We start from the raw sequence: 18,089 nt of genomic DNA, 5'->3' as shown, positions 1-18,089 counted from the left end.
AACGTCGCAGGGCAGGTAAGTGCGTGTGAAGCTGCCGTAGCGATAATGTTCGCTACGGCAGCTATCACAAGATTTCGCATGTGCGACGGGGGCGGGTACTCTCGCGCTCGGCATCGCTATCATCGGCTAGCGATGTCGCAGCGTGCAAAGTACCCCTTAGTTTGTTTAACTTCCAAGCTTCCTTTCCTTGTACCTTATTTCAATTTATCTAATTCCGGATTTGGGTTTGTTCTTCACACCTTCCTCTTTCCTTGTTGTCAGTTTCTCAAGTCCTTCAGGAGGCACGAGAAACTATTTGAAGGCCTTTTAGGGAGCCATGTCGGAAGTGGTGCTTTTAGTTGTGTGGCTAGGGTCTTTTAGTCTGTACAGGGATCTGTGGAGTGAGGTCGCTCCTTCATCCTTTTCCACTACCCATATGTGTGATTGTGTTAGGTGCATAATACCCAGATGATCAGAAGAACATGCTTTCTCCTGTGAGATGTAATGATAAATAACTCCGCTCCGTGTCCTGATCTCTGAAGCTACTTTACATATATAGTACAGCAGAGATGACTGAGATTATAAACTCTCAACCATTTTCAGTTTTCATTCACCAGATACCCGGTAACACTCATTTTGGCTTTTCATAAATTATAAACTAAACTTTACAAGCCAATATCTCCACAACAGAGATGAAAAAATAGTGAATAACTATTAGTTATTCAGCTCTATTCCATGATGTAACCAGTTTCATATGTTAAATTTTCCAGGAAAGTTGATGACCACCAGCATGGCCACCAAAGAGATTTTCCCGCTCTCCCTTGATCTTGCTCCCATTTTCATGATCTAAACTCAAATATATGACTTTTCTATAGTATGTACACAAAATTTTTCTCCCAATATTGTTCTCAAATTTGTCTAGATCTCTATTAGTGAGAACATCTCCTTTGCCATGATAATACATTCACCTCACAGGTGTGGCATATCAAGATGATGATTAGACAGCATGATTATTGTACAGGTGTGCCTTAGGCTGGCCACAATAAAAGGCCACTCTAAGATGTGTATTTTTAAAATATTGAGATTAACGAAGGGGATCAGAAAACCAGTTAGTATATGGTGTGACCACCATTTGTTAGTCTGCCATCTCCCCTGTGTAGTAAAGACTGGGATTCATCCGTGAAGAGAACACCTCTCCAATATGCCAGATGCCATCAAATGGGAGCATTTGCCCACTCATGTTGGTTACAATGACGTACTGAAGTCAGGAGGAGACCCTGATGAGGACGACGAGCAGCAGATGAGTTTCCCTGAGACTTTTTGTGACAGTTTTTGCAAAGATTCTTTGGTTATGCAAATCTATCATTGCAGCAGCTATCCAGGTGACTGGCCTCAGATGTCCTTGGAGGTGAAGATGCTGAATGTGTGGACACATGGTCTGGGCTGGTGTGGACACACGGCCTGCAGTTGTGAAGTCGGTTGGATGTACTGCCAAATTCTCTGAAACACCTTTGGAGATGGCGTATGGTAGAAAAGTTAACATTCAATTCATGGACAACAGCTCTGACGGACATTCCTGCAGTCATCATGACAATTGCACACTCCCCCAAAACTTGCTACATCTGTGGCATTGTGTTGTGTGATAAAACTGCACATTTTAGAGTGACCTTTATTGTGGCCAGCCAAAGGCACACCTGTGCAATAATCACACAATGCTTACTGACACAGATTTAGACAAATTTGTGAACAATATTTGAGAGAAAATGGCCTTTTTGTTTACATGCTGAAAATCTTAGATCTTTGAGTAGAGCTCATGAAAAATGGAAGCAAAAAAATTTTGATCAGTACATATATATGTTCTTGTAATCAAGTGTTCGTGCCCTTTACTTGTGCTTTGCTAAAATATGTTAGTCTTGTTCCCAGTGAAGTGTTCACCAAGTTAGGCCTCGGTTCCAGATCACCGGAAGCAATATGCTAATGATCCTCTGCTGCGAGTGTCAGCTCAGGGTCATGCGACTGTGATCCAATATTGCAATCAGATCACAGCTGCGGAAAAGAGGGAGGGAACACTTTCTCCCTCTCCTCCACTGCCTGTCTCTGCGTATATTGCACTGCGGTCGGATGACATGCGAGTGCAGTGCGATGTTTCACACGCACCTATAGACTTGTATGGGTGCGCGTGAGCCAAGACTCGTCAAACGCAGCATGCTGTGATTCATTTCTCAGGCCAATATGGCATGATAAATCAATCGCAGATGGACACTGCCCCATAGTTTTGTACTAGAGGGAGAGCAAGCCGATGTTTTATCAGATTGCACTCACCCATGCAAAACGCAAGTGGAACCCAGGCCTTAAAGACACACTCTTATCAAGGTTTTTATCCTCTTAATAAATTGTAATCATTATATTACATAGGACTTTGTACTTAAAATTTCTCATTTTGCCTTTCTGCCCATTGATAAATTTCAATTTTAGAGACTTTGTAGTCCGCAAGACTGTAAAGGGTGCTTTACACGCTGCGACATCACTAACGATATATCGTCGGGGTCATGTCGTTAGTGACGCACATCCAGCGTCGTTAGTGACATCATAGCATGTGACACCAAGGAGCGACGATCAACGAGCGAAAAAACGTGAAAAATCGTTGCTCGTTGACACATCGTTCATTTCCTTAATATCGCTGTTGTAGGTATGATGTTGTTCGTCGTTCCTGCGGCATCACACATCGCTATGTGTGACACCGCAGGAACGACGAACATCTCCTTACCTGCGTCCACCGGCAATGAGGAAGAAAGGAGGTGGGCGGCATGTTCCAGCCGCTCATCTCCGCCCCTCCTCTGCTATTGGGTGGCCGCTTAGTGGCGCTGCAGTGATGTCGCTTTGACGCCGAACGCACCTCCCCCTTGAGGGAGGGATTGTTTGGCGATCACAGCGACGTCGCTGACAAGGTATGTGCGTGTGATGCTGCCGTAGCGATAATGTTCGCTACGGCAGCGATCACCAAATGTCGTAGGAATGACGGGGGCGGGTGCTATCGCTAGCGATGTCGTAGCGTGTAAAACACCCTTTAGTTAAAGTCCTTAGAGCCCAATCTAACCTACGCTGAGGTTAATGTTTATGGTTATCCACAATGTCTTCTCTTCAGCATGTAGCATCATCACAGTCATATCACAGTAATATGAATTAAAATATTATATTCTCTTCAAATATATTTTTGGGGCCATATATGACATTCTCTTTACATATAGTATATATGTATATATATATATATATATATATATTTATATTTATATATATATATATATATATATATTTGTGGACACAGAAGAAGTATCTAATGCATTGTTCTCCCTTCCTTGAACTGATTAATAATATAAAAGTTAGCATCATTCCTTACTCCTGGGAAGTTGCCTTGAAGACATACATCAGAAACTTATTAGTAAAGCACCCCACAGATGACTCCAGCAGGGCTTTTAAAGTTATTTTGTAACCGAGGAGCCTTGTCTGTTTTTATAACCCTTACAAGCCCTTACTTTATTTTTCTGCAAAAGGCAGGATGTTTTATTTTAGATATGGCCCTCGCCTGTCCACTTATCTCTGATACTCTCCATCACTGCCCACCAAATGCCGTAATGCACGAAGGAGTTAAGGCGAGGTGGAGCGTCCATCTTTAAATTCTGCTCACTGGTGAAGTGACTGCAGACTATGAGCTTTTGTTAGCGTAGGCTTCTCACCGCTGGAAGGGTTTACATACACTTTTCATGCAGCTTGTTTAAAATCAGCACACGTCGCCTTTTAGTTGCTTCGGAGCGTTTTGATGAGTAGAGGCAATGATGGCTTGCTGCTTTTTACTTCCAATGAGTATTCAGAATTTGCTATCACTATTTCTTCCGGGTTTCTTCTGGCAGGTGTATCCTTACACTTATGGAGTTCAAGGAAATTGCAACGGGGTCAGTTTAATTAAACAGTGTAAAGGAACCAACCAATATAGGTAAAAAGCTCATCATCTGTACAAAACTGAATAGTGGATCATAAGGAGGCTACTTTAGCGTATAAAGATGTATTAATCTATGGTTATAACTATGTGTTTTCTTCTCCACTAACTGATTTAATAGATTTTTCTTATGTAAGTATTAATGTGCTTAAAATAGTTGACCGAGGTGGGAATGGACTCTCAATTTATCCTCCCCTCTCAATTAACAGTCCGGTTTTCTCATGGAGAAGGAAGTCTAGCAGGGAACGTTTCTCCTTGAGGAGAGTGCCAAGTTGGTGCAAAGAGACTGATCAGCCATGAAACGCTCCTTCGGGAATTTAAATATGCAAATGGGCTCTTCAGAGAGAAATAAGACTAGAACTGTAGTGCCACCTATTGGATGTAGAACTCCTAAAAGTCAATATTAAACCTTTAAAGGGAACCTGTCAGTGCAATCTGCACCCAGAATCACGAGCAGTTCTGGGTCCATATTTCTAATCCCTGCCTAACTGCCTCTGTATACACTGGGGATCTTTAGATCTTTAGAAAATGCCGGGCACTTCCGGTGATACACAGTAGACCTCTCGGAAGCCAGGACGCGTACAACTGGCTTCATACTGCACATGACTAGAAGTACCCGGTATTCAGAAGCGCGGTTACTGCGAACACAGGTACGCGTGTCACCGCTGGTGATGCTGCATTGAATAGCATGTTAGTACGCCCCTGTGGGCATGCTGCCATGCTAAGAGGGCAGACTAGTCGGGGGATATAACGCCCTTGGGACTCGTCCCCACGCTCATTAGTATACGATAACATATCTCTAGAAATACTTTTTCTAAAGATCTCTTTTTCTATGCTAGTGTATACAGGGACTGTTATTCAGTGATTCAAAAAATGCACCCAGAACTGCTCGTGGTTTTGGGTGCATGTTGCACCTGACAGGTTCCCTTTAACAAGCCTTGCCTATGACTAGAGATGAGCGGTTCCGTGGAGGTTCAGTTCACCGGCAGCAAACGAGCCAAGTCTCCACTGGTTTGATCTTGACCGGAACTCCAGAGCAAGTAACTGATTGGCAGTTTAAGTCTCCGCCCACATACAGCCAGCCATAAGCAGATCACTTCTGCAGGGTGGGTGGGCTTTTTTAAACAAATTTTTGGGTTGCACACTACATGTAATCATGCTGATGTTACCCCTAGTGTGAGCCGTTCAAACACTGCTCGCACTTGGCTTAGCACCAAGCGCACCTGAGCACAGCATTGCTCGTCAAGTGAAGTTCACACATAAAGCATCCGAACCCTGAACCCGAACCATTATTTTTTTAGTTTGTGTTCAGTTCGAAAATCGAACCTTAGGTACGCTCATCTTTACCTATGACTTAGCATAAGAAGCTAAACAAAAAACTCGATTTGAAGACATGTTTTAGGTTGTTTGCCCCTCATCAGTGAAAAGCAGAATGTTTCATTTGGCTGGGTGATAAGCCTCTGAAAGTGTGTCTGATTGGTAATGTCTCCTTGAGGAGAATGTCAAGCTGGCATAAGGAGACTTATAGGTCATGCAATGCTTTTCTGGGAATTTAGGTATGTAAGCAAGAATGATTATGAGCTTGTTGAGACTTGAAGTCAACAGACTCATTAAGTTATCATGTTCCCTACTTGGACCATGTTGGTCAGTTGTTTGAAATTGACCTAAAGGGTGCTTTACATGCAGCGACATCGCTAACGCTAAATCGTCGGGGGTCACGGTGTTTGTGACGTACATCCTGCGCCATTAGCGACGTCGCAGCGTGTGACAGGCTGGAGCGACCTAAAACGATCGTAAAAAAGACAAAAATAATTTGTTTTGAAAAGGTCGTTTAATAACAAAAAATCGTTGTCAGGTAAGTAGCGATGTTGTCCCTCGTTCCGGCGGTAGCACACATCGCTATGTGTGACACTGCAGGAGCGCCGATTATCTCCTTACCTCCGTCCACCAGCAATGAAGAAGGAAGGAGGTGGGTGGCATGTTACGTCCCGCTCGTCTCCGCCCCTCTGCTTCTATTGGCCAGCCGCTTAGTGACGTCGCTATGACGCCAAACGCACCTCTCCCTTGAAGGAGGGATTGTTCGGCGGCCACAGCGACGTCGCTGCACAGATATGTGCGTGTGACGCTGCCGTAGCGATAATGTTCGCTACGGCAGCGATCACACAATATCGCACACACGACGGGGGCGGGTGCTATCGCGCAGCGTGTAAAGCACCCTTAAGAGTCCTAAAAGGTGAAGGAATATCAATGTGGGAAGAGTCAAAAGATCCATGAATTACCTTGTAATTTTACCTAATCTTTTTTAATAGAAAATATTTATGGAGAATCCAACCTGTTGAAATTTCAGTTAATTCAGCAGGTTCCATGTCTTGGACCAAACATAACATCAAAAGACTCATACATATTTTGTAGGAAAGATTCAGTGTAAATAGTAAATTATTCATTCAAGCTACACTTTCTAAGCTAAGAAGTCCAGTGGGCCGATTTACTCATGATTGACAGTAATCTCTTTATGTAGTGCTGTATTATAGGAATCATGGATTTTTTTGGACTGCCTGTTAGACTTCTAAGCCGTCATTAGTTTAATGAGTAACCATCATTTTAATTTTTATTTCATAAATCAATAGTACACATGAAAACAATCAGTTTTGTAATATATCTTATCAGACAAATCAGCTTCTTTCTCCTTCTGGACTGATCTTTCTCTGTTAATTCAGGTGAAGTTTTGTCTTTGGTGAGAACAGATTTTCCATTTATGAGATAGGAGATAACAGTTGCTGCTCATGAGACTCTATGTAGAGGGGTGGGGAGGAGGAGGAGCTAGAGACCGAGAGTCATTCTGCGGCAAGTTCTCCTAAAATAACAGTTACATGTTAACCCCTTCACAACCTATAACATTCTGGTACATCATAGGTCGTGTCCCTTGCTTTGATGCGGGCTTGCAGGCCAAATCCGCATCTTTCCCTGCATGTTAGGGGATTTAATCAGCCGACATGTGCCTCTAACCACAGTTGGTGAATCGTAAAATCTGCCTGCGGCTATTAACCAGTTAAATCCCGCTGTCAATATCTGACAGTGGGATTTAACACGTTCCGGCAGGGAGCATGCCATTCCATGATGTCATCAGTGGTCGCCAATGAGTTGTCATGACTGTTAGGAGTCAGCTGATGACCCTTGTCTCTGTCATGACGCTCTTCCTGTGAATGCCGGCTGCAGACTGGCGTTCATAGGAAGTCCTCATTTCTGCTGTACAGAGTAGTGCTGAAACATAGCTCTGCACAACTCAAGTGATCGGATGATCGCAGCTTCAAGTTCCCTAAGAGGACTAGTAAATATATTAAAAAGGTTTTTAAAAAAAATGAAAAAAGAAAACAATACTAAAGTTCAAATCTTCTCCCTTTTGAAAATAAAACAATTAAAAAGAAATAAAAAATAAACATATTGGTATCACTGCAATCAGAAATGCCCAATCAATCAAAATATAAAAAATCCGTTCAGTAAACAGCGTAACAAAGGTTTTTATTTTCACCACTTAAATAAAAAAAAAATTATACATGTTTGATATCTGCATACTTGTGCTGACCTGGGGAATCATATTTCTACATCAGTTTTACAATATTGTGAATATAACAAATAAAAAAAACAAAAACAAAACAATTGTGGAATTGCACTTTTTTTTGCAATATCACTTGGCTTGGAATTTTTTCTAGTTTTTCAGTACAATATGTGGAAAAATTAATAGTGTCATTCACAAGTACAACTTGTCCTGCAAAGAACAAGCTCTTGCCATAAAAAAAAAAAAAAAAAGTTATGGCTCTTGGAAGAACAGGAAAAAAAAATGAAACTGCAAGCATGGAAACTAGCAAGGTCATGAAGAGGTTAAATGAATTATTTACTGTACATTGATTTTTTTTTCCCACCAAAATATATAAATCTGTTCAGCTTCTTTTGCTGTATTACATGCTACTTGCAATTGGGACTTGATATTTCATGGGACTGCAGTCTGATAGTAGAAAAGCAAAGGTATTGCCATGCTGCCGAGGGGGAAGGAGCTGACAGAGTAGTACCGAGATATTTTTATAACATTGTCTATGAGAACGTGAGTAGCCAAAGCTTAAAGCGAAAGCACCTAAAAAACGGACGAGAGCTAGGAATCTATTTTAGCAAATGTAAAATATTACTACCTCTTGGAGCTGCATATTTTTTTTAAACTTTAATAGCAAATCAGAAAATTAAAATAAAATCCTCTATATAACATATATGATTTAACAATGTATGTCATTATACATTAATATATAGGTATGAATTCAACTCTTGTCATCGTAAATTTATACTGGACAATGTGTAATAACAGAGTCACAATCATATAAACTAATCACTTTTTTTTACTGGGTTAAAGAAGCTTTAGTGACCAATAGAATTGGGCAAATCTATTCAGGTGGAATGGAACTCTGCTTGAATTTTCCTCCAGAATTCCAATTTCTTTTTGTAATTCACTCCACACATAATCAGTAAAATGTCAGCCAGCTGCGGCAAAATTTTAAAAGAACCCAAAGCCCAATACTCTCCTTCACGGTCACCGGTTACTGCCTCTGATAACCACTACCCCACCATCGATTCCTCAGGGGCTGTTCTATCCACAGTTATGCGTGGTGCGTTTACTCTAGAACAAGATTTTCGACCAGGATATGTAGGCTTTGGGGGTCATAACGCATCGTGACATCGTGACAGGTGAGCGGTGAGATGAGTATGGGGTTTTGATTTGTTTTTTAGATTTATTTAGACCTCAGAGCATAATTGTTACCAGTTCCGAGAAGACACCTGGCGAGCGGCGCAATACAGAGGGAAAACCTGGGTAACAATACAACGAAAGGCCCTGGCACTAGTGAGAGGGCAGTGAGGTCACCTTCTAACACTCACCTGAGGGTGATCAATGCACTCCCTAATATCTGTAGACGGGTCCTTCCCCCCGTACGCCAATCAGGTGTCTAGGCCCTCGCTGGCCCTGAACTCTCCCTGACTAATGAAGACTAGCAAGACACTAGTCTCGGCAGTGCAATAAGACATTAGGTAGGAAAGACAAAGACATAGGGAAAGACACAGCAGGAACTTCTTAGCTGAAAGGGATGCGACACCTTAGCTTTCTCCAGACTGGCTTCTTCCAATTGGACAGCATAGGTATGAGCTATAACCAACATAGGGAGGAATGGCTATCTATAGCAGAAGGGAGTGGCTGCAGCTGAGATTACAACAACCTGTTTGATCACTGTAGGATAGAAATTAATCTTAACCCTTTCAGTACTGGAAGGAATTAAATACGCCCTGAGTCAAGGTGAATAATGAGCAGGCACTAATGCGGATCTGCAATCAACAGCACCCTGTGACCTTCTGATCCCAGATCCCAAGATCGCATTAGGCTTGAACCAGCAAGTTTCATCTGCAAATCAGACCAAACTTAGATGCCTTGTTTGATTTTTCCTGCAGATCATTAGTCCATAAAAATTTGACATGTGAAAAGGACTAAAAAAATAAAAAATATCTGGATGCTATTTATTAGAAACAATGAATTTTATAGTGGTTTATGTAAACAATGGTGCGCACGCCAATTAGTTTACAGTATATTGCATTTAGAAATTTCACTAATTCCTTCTTATGGTTGATAAATTATTATAAATTGTATTTTAGACTCAAGAACATTTAAGCAGTTTCCATGTAAATAGATCCATTAGATAGAATTTGTGAGAAGGGAAAATGGGGAAAAAAATAAAAGGAAATCCAACAAACAAAACATTCTATTACGTTAGATCAAGGTCTCTGATGAAACCTTTCTACTAGCAGTGACATTCATTGGCCCTTATAGACTAGGAAGGTTATTCTGGTTTTTTTTTATACAGAAGTGGTGAAAAGTCATTATGTACTGTATTTATTTGTTTCACAATGATTTAAAGAAATCTGTATAAAATAATTTCTTACAAAATATGAAAAAAATAATCATAAAAGACCATAATGCAGTGTGACTTTAGAGCATGCAGAATTTATGTTATTCTCGTGTTCTTTATAAAATAAAGAAAACATATTTTACACAGAATTGTAATACTTAAAAAAATACTAAAATAATAAAATTAATAATTTAATGCAGCTATGGCAACTGTACCTGTCTTTGAGTGAATCCTGATAAATTTTGAAAGACCAAATTGTCTTCGAATATGATCAACCAGGTTTCATGTTGTAGGTTTGTTAGATGGAAAAAGCATGGCAAGGATACAAGAAACTAGTTAGGACTAATAAAGTGAAGTGATTTAACGTTTATGGCCATTTCTGTATATTCATAGAATCATAGAATGGTAAAGTTGGAAGGACCTCAAGGGCCATCAGGTCCAAACCCCTGTGAGTACAGGTTTTCCTAAATCATCCCAGCCATATGTTTATCCAGCTTCAGCTTGAAGATTTCCATTAATGGAGAGCTCACCTCCCGTGGTCGCCTGTTCCACACTCTGACTACCCTCAAGTCCTTCAAACCTCTTTGAGAGCAACAACGACCTACAAATCCTTAAAAGAAGTCCTTGACCTTACAAAAGGTATCAGCAAAATATGTATTAAAAAAATGAAATCTCCCACATCCCTCAGGTGTTTATTCCTCTACATATCCAACATTGATGCTGTGGTGGTTCCCTCCAGTCTCTGTTTACATGATGATGTGGTATATCAGCTTGTGACCACTGCAGCCAATCACTGCTATCACCGATGTGGCCAATAATTTGTTGTGAGAAATCAAAGGCCACTACTAGAGATAAGAGAACCCAAAGTTTGAAGTTTTGTGCTCCTACCAAACACAGACTTTTCGAAAAAAAAAAAATAAAAAATAAAGTTTGATTTCTGAGATCTTCTTCTTTACTATAGATGAGCGAACTCGAGGTTCGGTTTTTGAACCATACATCAACTTAAGATTTAAAGGTTCGGGTTTGGACTTCGAATGCATTATGTGCGAATTTAACTCACATGAGCAATGCTGTGCTCGGGTACGCTCGGTGCTCAGCCCAGTGTGAGCTGCTTGCAGTGTTTGAACGGCTCATACTGGGGGTAACAACAGCATAATCGGTTGTAATATGCACCAAACAAAAATTTGAAAATGCCCTCCCACTTAACCCCAAAAGAGATCTGCTTATGGCTGGCTGTATGTGGGATTAGACTCAAAAAGCCAATTAGTGTGTCTGAACCTCTGAGCAACTTTCAGAGATGTGGGGGTTCGGTTCATTTGCTGCCAGCGAACTGAATCTACACAGGTTCGCTCATCTTTATTCGTTACATATGCAAACCACTCGTGCGAGCATCGCTGTGCTCGGGTACACTCAGTACTTAGCCCAGTGTGTGCCGCTTGCAGTGTTTGATCGGCTCATACTAGCAATAATAACAGAGTAATAGGATGTGGTGTGCACCCCCCCAAAAAAATGGAAAACCCCGCCCACTCTCCCCTGGAAGTGATCTGTTTGTGGCTGACTGCGTGTTGGCAGAGACCCGAATTGCCCAATTAGTGACTTCCATTGGGGTTCAGGTTAAGTCCGGGTCCCAAACCAAACTTTATCTAAAGTCCAGATTATCCCGCCGAACCAAACATCCACTGATCCGCTTATCTCTCTATAGGCTACATGATGACATTGTTGCTGAGTGCTGAATGTGAAAATGTTTGATGGGGTACAACAGTAGCATCAGGGCTAGGGGTTTAATAAGCGAGAAATATGTTTTTGTTGTGTTCATGTTATATATTATGTTGCTCTTTAACTCTTGGGCTGCTCTTTAGTTTATGCCTACAGTTTGTGAATCCACAGGTGAATTTGAAAATCCACTGCAAAGTGCATGCTAAAATTGGCAATTTGAAAATTTTCCTGCAGATTTATTTTATGCAGTTATAATAATAATTTTTATTTCTATAGCGCCAACATATTCCGCAACGCTTTACAGTTCAGAGGGGACATGTACAGACAACATGAGACAATACAAATAACAAAATTAAGATACCAGGAGGCGTGAGGGCCTTGCTCGCTGCTTACAGTCTATGAGTAAATAGGGGAGACACAAAAGGTGAATGGAGGGGGGGTGGAGCTTGTCATATATGGTCCAGCCATCAAATTAATAAGGAATTCAAAACCAGCTGCATGGACCGGTCACCAGCCAGAATTTATACAGGTACAGAGTGTAAAAACGTACATGAAAAGGAAGGACCCAGAAGATAAAGGGGACAAGAATTGGAAGTAAATTTTATGAAGGGCAGAATGGGGCTAGATTAGATCAGGGCAGTGAGATGATAGGCTAGTCTAAAGAAATGCGTTTTTAGGGCCCGCTTAAAGGTGTGGATGTTGGGAATTAATCGGATTGATCTTTGTAGTGTGTTCCAGAGCATAGGCGCAGCTCGTGAGAAGTCTTGAAGACGGAGGTAAGAGGTTCTAATTGCTGAGGATGTCAGTCTTAGGTCATTAGCGGAGCGGAGGGCACGGGTGGGATGATAGATAGAGATGAGGAAGGAGATGTAGGGCAGTGCGGAGCTGTGGAAAGCTTTGTGGGTGAGGGGGATAAGTTTATATTGGACTCTGTAATGGATAGGCAACCAGTACAATGACTGGCAAAGGGTGGAGGCATCGGTGAAGCGGTTGGAGAGGAAAATGATCCTGGCTGGGGCACTCAGAATGGATTGGAGAAGGGAGAGTTTAGTAACAGGGAGATGAATTAGTAAATCAGTTTATATATTGTTTTAATCACATAAGTCTTCATAAGATTCATTGCAAAGAGGGAAATTTCCTGTGAAAATCCACAGGAAAAATTACCATGTTGTGATTGTAAAATCCATGCCGATTGTCAATTTCCACACAGATTTTTCTTTTCTGCAGCATGTGAATATGATGTAGTAAAAATCTATCACTTTGCTGTTACTGTAATATACTCAATTTTCCTATATGAAAAACTCTAAAGAAAATCCACCCTATATCCACTTTATTTGAACATAAGGCCGCTTTACACGCAACGACATCGCTAACGAGATGTCGTTGGGGTCACGGAATTCGTGACACACATCCAGCCTCGTTAGCGACGTCGTTGCGTGTGAAACGCACAAACGACCATTAATGATCAAAAATAATCACCATATCGTTGATCGTTGACACGTCGTTCCATTCCCGATTATCGTTGCTGTTGCAGGACGCAGGTTGTTCATTGTTCCTGCGGCAGCACACATCGCTACGTGTGACACCACAGGAACGAGGAACATCACCTTACCTCCGGCCGCCCGCAATGAGGAAGGAGGTGGGCGGGATGTTCGTCTCGCTTATCTCCGTCCCTCCGCTTCTATTGGGTGGCCGCTTAGTTACGCAGCTGTGACGCCATACGAACCGCCAGCTTAGAAAGGAGGCTGTTCACGGGCCAGGGCGTCGCTAGGCAGGTAAGTATGTGTGACGGGTGTAAGCGATGTTGTGTGCCACGGGCAGCGATTTGCCCGTGATGCACAACCGACGGTGGCGGGTACGCTCGCTAGCGATATCGATAGCGATATCGCTGCAAGTAAAGTGCCCTATACTCTGAGAAATCTTTACTATGCCATAGTTATGTAATACAACATGACTGAGGATCTAGTAATCATCTTACTGCAAAAGTCATTAAAACCTAACAGTAGCCTCCCCAACATGTATTACCACACAGGCGTCATCAGGGGAATGAGGCTATCACTCTATTCTTGCACTAACTATCTGGAGTTAGAGGAATAACTAATAGGCAGTGAATCCATAATTTACTCAGCAGATGCTATAATATTAAGTCATTTAGTGCATAGTTTGCTTGGATTAGCCTTCTCCAGATAGAATTCTAATATACTGTATATCCCTGCAATTAGTGGTTTTAATGTTAAGAGTGTCGCTTCTAGCTATTTATTTATGTAATTTAATAAAAGTTAAGTATTAATTAGTCTTTAGTTTAGGAGTTTATTTTTGGCAAATTGAGATTATAAAATGCACCCCAAATTTAGAGATAAAAAAAGGAAAAAAAAATAAATGCGGTCCATCACTACTCTCGTGGGGTCTTACCGGAGGGGTGGGTGGCAGTGGTGGTGGAGTGAGGTCACAGGAGGCAGAGGTGGTGTTGGAGTAGGGCGCTGCTGCAGATGCTTCGGTGGGGGCTGTTCTGGCTGCGGAAGCTGTGCTGGCTGTTTGGAGCAGAGCAGTGCGGTGGGTGTCCCAGATGCTCGGTCGGTGGTGTGGGCTTCAAAGAAATTGTGTCCAGAGACAGCGCATGCACAGACTGAGCTCTCAGCTCAATGATAAGCTGAGATCTCATCTGCTCACGTGGCACCTCCGGGTGCCATTTTCCTTATGTTCGCTGCTGGGAGATCAATTGGTAGGGAGGGATGGTGCTGGAGTAGGGCAATGCTGCAGGTGCTGCAGTGGGTTGCTGTGCTGGCAGCAGTGGGGGCTGTGCTGGCAGCAGTATGGGCTGGGCTGGCTGCGGAAGCTGTGTTGGCTGTGTGGAATAGGGCAGTGCAGTGGATGTCCCAGATGCTCTGTCGGCGATGTGAGCTTTAATGAAATGGTGTCCAGAGTCAGCGTGTGTGCAGATTGAGCTATCAGCTCAATGACAAGCCGAGATCTCATCTGCACATGCGGCACCTCCAGGTGCCATTTTCCCAAAGTCTGCTGCTGGGAGATAAATGGGCAAGAGGTGGCGCGTACGCAGATGAGATCTTGAGCAAAGAGCTCAATCTGTGCACGCCATTGTTTGAAGCCTGCACTGCCGACAGAGCATCTGGGACACCCGCCACACTACCCTACCAACACAGCAGCCAGCACAGCCTCCACCACAGTCAACACAGCCCACACCACAGCTAGCACAGTCCCCACCGCAGCCAGCACAGCACTTATTCTCCACTCGGATTTTAAGACCCACCCCTTATTTTCCTCCCGAATTTTTGAGAGGAAACATGTACCTTATAAACTGAAAAAATACGATATTTGTATAGCAAGCAGCAGAATCGCAATTGGTATCACTAAAGATGAGTAAATCATAATTGTATATATTTTTTAATTTCTTTCTGGTCTGTATAATGACAGCCACCACACTGCAGGATTTATGTGCATCCAATCCCTCAAAAACTTTAGACTTTCGCAATTCCAAATTTTTCAAATAAATTTATAGGGAATTATATATGTTACAAATCAATTTACTTATCTCTAGCTATCAGTACTATAAAATTCTTTTTTTTTATTTTATCTTATTCTCATTTCTCTGAAAAACATTTTTTTTTTTGCCCTCTCTAATTTTAAAGCGTGAAAAAGTTGTCCTTCACAATTTTGTTTCTTTAACTATGGGCTTAAGAACTAAGGCAGGTAGTTGTTAACTACCCGAATTTTGTACCTGGCGCAGACTCAGAATAGTCTTGGACGGCTCATGCCACCAATTCTGCTGCTTCTCATCAACAGAGCCACTCTTCCTCATGCTGGTTGACAGCTGGTTCCCCACAGTAAAGGCCGCTTTACACACTACGATTTATCTGACGATCTCATTAGCGATGTGACACGCCCAGATCGTAGTTACGATTTGCCGAGATCGCACATAGGTCGTTTATTAGCGGTCACACGTAACGATCTCAAAAACGATGCAACATCGTTCAGCGATATATTGTTTGACCAAGGCGGTCCTTTGGATGTTGGCAGGGTGTCAAACGTATCAATATGTCTGCTGCGATCCAAACGGCGAACAATATTTTGAAAATGAACGACGTGTTAGCGATCAGCGATTTACAACCTATTTGCGATCGTTCAGAGTCGCACGTAAGTGTCACATGCAACGACGTCGCTAACGATGCCGGATGGGCATCACGGAAACCGTGACCCCGCCGACATATCGGCAGATAAATCGTAGCGTGTAATGCCGCCTTTAGGCTGTCATTCAGCATGACATCAACAGTAGCTCCCCATACCAGTGCAGAGTGGAAGAGAAGCTAATTTTTTTGTTGATGTGACATCAACGGAATCTACAGAATTGCCGGCACTAGCGGAATGTGACCTCGCTGTGCCGGCAGAGATCAGTGCTAGGCTTAACAGGCAGGTAGAAAAAAACTTGTATGTTCCTAGGCCCAAATAAAATAATTATATAGTTCCAGATAATCCTTTAACCATATTCCAAAAAGTGTAGTCTGTATAGTATCCAATGCATTTTATGGAGGTAAACAAAAGCTATGTGCATTAGAGATGAGCAGATCTGACGAGATTGCCAGCTGTAAAGTTCAAACCTAGTATATTAAGTTTGCAAATTGATTCATTTACCTCAACTTAGGCGGGCTTTGCACACTACGACATCGCAGGTGCGATGTCGGTGGGGTCAAATTGAAAGTGACACACATCCGGCATCGCATGCGACATCGTACTGTGTAAAGCCTAGATGATACGATTAACGAGCGCAAAATCATCGTAATCGTATCATCGGTGCAGCGTTGGCGTAATCCATAATTACGCTGACGCGACGGTCCGATGTTGTTCCTCGTTCCTGCGGCAGCACACATCGCTGTGTGTGAAGCCGCAGGAGAAAGGAACATCTCCTACCGGCGTCACTGCGGCTTCCGTAGGATATGCGGAAGGAAGGAGGTGGGCGGGATGTTTACATCCTGCTCATCTCCGCCCCTCCGTCGCTATGACGCCACACGACCCGCCCCCTTAGGAAGGAGGCGGGTCGCCGGCCAGAGCGACGGTCGCAGGGCGGGTGAGTGCATGTGAAGCTGGCGTAGCGATAATTTTCGCTACGCCAGCTATCACACGATATCGCACCTGCGACGGGGGCGGGGACTATCGCGTGCGACATTGGATCGTCTTTTATGGTCCATTGCTCTTCATATTCTGTTGAGAAACAAATTTTTTATTGCCTTGACTTGCAAACCATACATGGAAGATGTGCAATATAAATGGTCAGATAGTAGGCGGTAAAATGGTCTAAAACATGAGTGTAAAGAGTAACTACATTTTCAATTGTTTTTGCTAATTCTATCCGGTATTGCAAATTATTTAACTTTGCACTTTACTAAGCGATTTCACTTAAAGAGAACTCGTCAGTATGAATTTGGAATACAAGGTAAAGACTTGGCTGTAATACAGATAAATTTGATAAGTTATCTGAAGATATCCATTTTGTCATTCTTCTATAATCGTCATTTGAAGATATCAGAAGTCAAAATGCTCATGCTGAGCCCACAGCAATCCCGACACAAGATTTCAAACAGAGGAGGAAGGTGTCTGAAAAAGGAGTGGATCTGTCATTCACAGAATCATTAGGAGGTGTTGGGGAATCACAGACAGGGAGGAGAAAACCAAGTTCAAAGTCCATCCCCAATATATTGAAACTAATTAGTAGAAACTTAAAATTGTGATCACAGAAGAAGAGCAAAGAGGATTTCTATAACTAAGATATCATTTTAATCTGTATTACAGCGACATCTTTGTTTTACATTCCAAGTTCATACTTACTAGTCCTCTTTAAGTTCCATAAAAAAAAGTGTCTAAGTTGCCTTCAAAAAACAAATTAATTATTAGTCTACTTGTTTAGCTTTTCTGTATGGGGTTCAAGACCTCACTAGTGCTGGGTACAACTATGCTTGAGGACATTTTGCTGATGGCACAGTGCAGGAGACACAATGTAGTAGCCTGAAAGTATTCACACTGTAGAGACAGCATAACAGGACATGAAGACAGAATGGTCCACCCCAACATGTGTTTCACCATTGTTAGGAGGTGAGGGAAAGATCAGTGTCAAGCAAAACACCCAGATAGCGAGCCTGCAACCTAGGCATTATCGTAGTGCCACACACAGATTGGGAGATGTCAGGTTTAGGGTGGTTAGGAGATGGACGGAGTACAAGAAGTTCGGTTTTGGAAAAATTATGTTTCAGATAGAGATCAGATATGAAGTTGGAAACTGCGAACAGACAGTCACTTGTGTTCTGTAATACAGCGGGGGTGAGGTCAGGGCATGAGGTGTATAGTTGTGTGTCATCAGCATAAAGATGGTACTGGAAGACAAATTTGCTGATGGTCTGTCCAATTGGGGCAGTGTAGCAAGAGAAGAGGGGCAAAGAATAAACCTTGAGGGT

This window comes from Anomaloglossus baeobatrachus, chromosome 2 (genome assembly GCF_048569485.1).
Source record: "Anomaloglossus baeobatrachus isolate aAnoBae1 chromosome 2, aAnoBae1.hap1, whole genome shotgun sequence".
NCBI classification, from domain to species: Eukaryota; Metazoa; Chordata; class Amphibia; order Anura; family Aromobatidae; genus Anomaloglossus; species Anomaloglossus baeobatrachus.
This window is presented reverse-complemented; position numbering follows the sequence as displayed.